Raw genomic sequence first — 5,312 nt, 5'->3', positions numbered from 1 at the left:
GTTCCTTGCTTGCCTGTCACTTGTCTCTCCGTCCTTAGGTATACCTTTTTCTAGGGTTTGGTTGGGTCTAGGAATGTGGAATTTGGAAAAAAGCCAGATTACCTTTGTGATTTTTTTTTTTTATCAGTTTGTGTGGAGGTAGAGAGTTTCAAAAAGTGTTCTCTGCCCCAGCAGCTCTCTGCCCTGACCATCCTACATTTCCACATTTCCCCTTTTCTTCTCCCCAAGAGGGTCTGATAAAGTCCTCCCACACTGAAGTGGGACAGCTCCGTCCATAGGATTTGCATCTCAAGGGAGGTAGGCAGTTTGAAAGGGAAATACCTCCAGTGCTGGGACATCAGACATCTAAGTGAGGGTGAGGGGACACAAGGGTCTGATGTGGAGAGACCCTAAGTATTTGAAAAGCTCCCCTGTGTTTTGAGCCTGAGCATAAGGCAGCTTCCACGTTCTTTCCTTTCTCTGCCAGCCCACTTCCCTCTGCCCTTCCCTGTCTGGCTCCTCTGCTTTCTTGCTTTCTTTTCAGGACCCTGAGTTGCTAGGCAACTCTGGTCTGGAGCTGAGGTTCTCACTGTGGAGAGCAGCTTCCAAACAGGGCCAGGGAGTTTGATGGAGCCCATGATTATAGGTGTCTGTACGGGAAGGAAGACAACAGCAGTAACCTCCTCTCTCCCGCCTCATGGCTTCCTACACACAGACAGCTGGGAGGGAAAATGAAGCTTTGCTAAGGCCGTTTGCCATCTCTCCTTCCTGTTTTCCTGCTCCCTTTTCCCACCAATGGACTTCCTTCCATGCAGCCCCAGAATGCTCCTGGTGCTCTTGGCCTCCTCCTTCCCCACTCAGCCCGGCAGTGACCTGGACCTCCTAGGATTCGAACACCTTGCCCAGAGCTGCCTTCAGCTGTTTCTCTGTCCACCATTTCCCTCATGTCGGCAGACCTCCATGGCTTATCTGGGCAAAGGTAACTAGGCCTTGGTGGGGGTAGGGGAGTGCAGGGCCCCCCTCTATCTGGATCACCCAGAGGTGAGAGCTATATATGTGTCTCTTGTGGTCAGGTGACCCAGGGGAAGGGATGTGACCATTCATGGTTGTTCCTGGGGCCCAGAGGGGCAGCAGCAGTGCCAGACTGAGTCAGGGCGAAACTCAGAGGACAGCCTAGGAGCTACTCCACACTTCAGTGGTATAAGCGGAAATGCTGACTGTGTCCATACCTTGGCCAGGTATCACGCGTTCTTCATCCTGGGAATTCTGCAAGCATGGGACCCTTCCTTTCTGACCTCACAGAGCGAGTATTTGTAGCAAAGAAGAAAGGTGGCAAACAATAGATAATGAAGCAAATAAGGCTACTTCCAATAGTGTTTTTGAGGGTTCTCTTCCCGAGGAACTGTCCTGCTCAGAACTGAGATGGCCCTGGGTTTCCTTCCAGCAGTTTGCTCCCTGGTACCAGGGGCAAGACCCCGGAGCTTCTGGAGCCTGCCCGTAACTGGCATTTCTGGGAATAGCATCAGACAGTCATGGTGGCAGAAGTATTCCTAATTGGGAGTGCTGGCCTCTAAGGAACCCCCACTGTGTGGCGGGGACCTGATGACTTTGCAGAGGCTGAACTGGCCTCTAGAATCAGGGCGGTCCATTCAATGCAGCTCTGTGGACGGAGGATATGTGATCTAGACCTGGCCAGTCAGAACAGAACGATTGGTTAAGGAGGGGGCATGTGATCTGAGGTTAGCCAATCAGAGCCCATCCCTCACTTGGTAGGAGGGGCTGTCTTCGGCAGACTGTCCAAGCGGGACCTTGTGAGCTTGACGCTGTGGTGGACAGTCTTAGGTCTCCTTGAGGGGAATGCAGCCAACCCAGAAGAAAATTGAGTCTGGCAGAAGAGAAAGCCAGCTGGGTCTGAGGCCAGTGCACTTTAGGACCTTTGGGTTTCATAAGCCAATATATTCCATTTTATTATTTCCTTTTATTTTATTTTATGAATGTTCAAGCCAGTTTGGGTTTTTACTACTTGGCCCAGTAGGGTTTCTCTATCCATATAACTTCATCACTTCACTTCTCTCCTCCCTTGGATCCCTTTACTGCCCAAGTATCCAGGGCTGGCCTCCAGACTAAGGAGGATTTCCTTTGTTGAGGCTCTAAGTTTCAGGTGAGGGGCCACCCATCCCCTCTGCTTCCTGTCGAAACTTACTCATCCTTTGTTCCATCGCTTCAGGACCCTGCCCTTTGCTAAGGTCATTTGCTAAAGTTACATGAGGCTGTTGTTGGCTAAAGATTGCTCTGGCTATTAATAAGCCTATGCCAGTTTTACACTTGGACTGCAGTTTTCTGTGCCATAATCCGTGGAACTGGTGGGAGTTCAGGCACAGTGGCAGGCTGCTGAAGAGGATCTCATAGAACGTTTGTCCTAGTGACTCAGGTTCATTGGCTGGATATTTTGTTCCTCTGCCTGTGGCTGTGGCCAAGGGCCAACTCTCCTGGCTCACAGTGAAGTGCCTGGGCCTCTACCACTGTGAAGAGGTCATGTCCTTCTTACAGAAGGAAGGAGTAAGGTTCTGAAAGAAAAGCTTATGGAAACAGGCGTTCAATTTGCTTCTGGAGAAGCCTGTGCTAGTCTGTGAGCACAGGGGGCATTGCTCTTCTCGTTTATAAAATGCAGATGTTTTGAAAGCTGACTCCCTAGTCCTCTTCTCTCCCAACACTGATGTCTTGGGTGGGGTGTCTGTGACTCTGAGTGGCGTGTGGGCCTTCTGTGTTTTAGAGTGGAAGTGTCCCCAGTAGTAGCACGGGGCAGATTTAAGTGGATACTTCTCATGTCATGTTTCACAATCCATTCATAGTTTTCTTGCTCCCGTCCACTGGTTTCAGGCTTGTTTTGTGACTTACTCATGTTCATTCCGCACAGGGCTGCACGTGGGAAGGTGAGGAATCTAGCTCCAGTGGTTAGCACATCTGGGGGTCCAGTCCCAAAGTGGCTGCTTTCCAGCTAGCCAAGACCTTGAAAGAGATACCCACTACTCTGAGTCCCGTTTCTCATTGTAAAATGGGAGTAAGATCGCTTGGCTTTGCTCACAGTTAGTTGTGGCTTACATGACACTTTAGATGAGAATGCAATGAAAGGTAGAGACTGTGTAAAAATATCAGGGGAGCTCTCAGCTTTTGGCTCGAGGAGGTCAACTTGCAACTTTCTTTAGTTATCCTGCATCCAGGTTCATCCCACGCCAGCTGCGCCTGCCATACCACCCACGTTTGACCTCAAGGAGATTAAAGTAGTGAACCTGGGGTGCACTGTGGGAAAGTCAGTGCCAAGTCTGTCCTCAGTCCCCTGGGCTTGTCTCCAAAAAAGGCTGATGATGACATCGCCGAGGCAGCAGGTGACTGGTCAGGTCTGAGGATGACAGGGGCCTGACCATTCTGAATAGACTGGCCCAGATTGACGTGGCACCTCCTGCCTCTGCCTGATCATCAAAGTCCTTGAGGAACTACCCCAGAGACAGAAAGAAGCACAAGAGCATAAAGCTCAGTGGAAATACCACTTTTGATGCCACTGTCAGCATTGCCTGACAGATGCAGCACTGATCTTTAGCCAGAGAACTCTCTGGAACCATTGTAGGGATCCTGAGAACTGTACAGTCTGTGGGGTGCCATGTTGATGGCCATTGCCTTCTTGACATCGTAGATGACATCAACAGTGTGACGTGGTGGAATGCCCAGCTAGTTAGGAACTACAAAGGAAATTATTTATTCACTTATTTTTGAAAGTGTCTTAATAAAAGATCATTTGACAACGAGAAAAAACAAATGCCAAAGGAAAGTGTTTAATTTCTGTAATGCACATGGGGAAACAGGGCTAGTCTCCTGCCATACCCAGAGAAGCGGTGATAATGTAGAGCTCTTTCTCTGACAGTGGGAGATGAGATAGGGACTCAGAGAGGGGAGGATATCAGCTGAATCTCACACAGCAAGTCTCGGGACTGTGGTTTGGTCTATGGGCAGAGAAGGAGGCCCTCCTCCTGGTGTCTTGTTGGCTTGGTCTCCCCATTTTCAGGTTAGAGATTTGAATCAGATACAAAGCAAATGCTTAGGCAAGGAAAAAAATGTTTCGCCAGCTTGCTCCACAGGGAAAGAGAGTCCATGATATGATATGAAGCTGAAAATAGAGTGCCCTAGGAAAGAAGTATCAGCTGCGGACTCTCTTGTGGTGGGTGTGGGGGCCTCCTCCAGGAAGATGGGCATTGAAATGAGAACTCAATGTCGGTCGCTGCCTGGTCTTACTGCTGAGTGCAGACGCTCTGGGCTGGGATTTGGAATCCGTGTCACTAGAAAGGGGTCCCGCTGGAAAGGCTCATTTAGCAACGCTTTCCTGCTGGGGTCTGTGGAACATCCTGACACAGTCCAGGGCTTGAACAAGGGCCAAGGATTTATCCAGAAACAGCAAGCCCTGTACAAAGATGATCCTGGATTTAGAACAGATGAAAGGTACTTTGAGGGAGTTCAAAGAACGGGCACATGCTCCCCGATGGCTGCTTGCTGGATATTTTGAGAGGCGACTGGGGCACGCTTTTCCTCCCAGCTTCTCCCAGGGGTCTTTTCCAACACAGTTTCTCTCCATTAGTATATTCCAGAGCTTGCAGGCTTGGAAGTCTTAATATGGAAATTCCTGCAGCGATGGGAACAGGCCTTTCCCAGTTGGGGTTTGCTAAGGCCATTATTCTGATGATGTTAATGGTAATGATTAATTGGCACTAATGATGGAGATGCTGATGGTAATGAGGCCAACCTGGTTGGGTGACAGGAACGATGGAGAATGTGGGCACGTGGTGACGATGGTGATAATGGTGCTGATGACAATGGCAGGGAGCTCCGTTTTAGAAATTTGCTGAGAAATCTAGGGGACAAAACTTGAACTTAATTTTTTATCTGGCAAGTAGATTGTTGGCAGGAAAAAAATTCAACCTCTGGGAAAAGGGGAAAAATCCCTTTTATGTATGGTCAGTTCTGTTAAACCAGATACTTGGTATCAAGAAGATCAGATCTACTGCACCTCGGTGCTGGCTTGGGTGGATTACCTAGTGAGCCCCGAGCAGCGTATCAGGAGCCACAAACAAGCTTGAGTAGTAACTGAAGGTGGTATTAGTAGTCACAAGCAAAGAAACCTCTCAAATATTGGCTTAATACAATACAAAGGAGCCAACCATTCTCCTGTTCTTTCCCTGAACACTGTCTAGAGAGAAGGGATGAGAAAAGTCAATCATCAAATTCTTCTTCAGGATCTGAGACAATCCTACTGCCTTCAAAGAGCATTTCATGTAAAGCTGTGG

At 48.9% G+C, this 5,312-nt stretch overlaps 1 pseudogene; it reads left to right on the top strand.

The window, feature by feature from the left end:
• The first annotated feature begins 3,104 nt into the window (after window positions 1–3,104).
• LOC125081740 (60S ribosomal protein L12-like) lies at window positions 3,105–3,750 on the top strand (annotated as a pseudogene).
• Window positions 3,751–5,312: the final 1,562 nt, after the last annotated feature.

The sequence above is a fragment of the Lutra lutra genome, chromosome 12 (genome assembly GCF_902655055.1).
Source record: "Lutra lutra chromosome 12, mLutLut1.2, whole genome shotgun sequence".
Lineage (NCBI taxonomy): Eukaryota > Metazoa > Chordata > Mammalia > Carnivora > Mustelidae > Lutra > Lutra lutra.
Note: the sequence above shows the minus strand (reverse complement) of the source record. Positions and strands in the feature narration are given on the sequence as shown.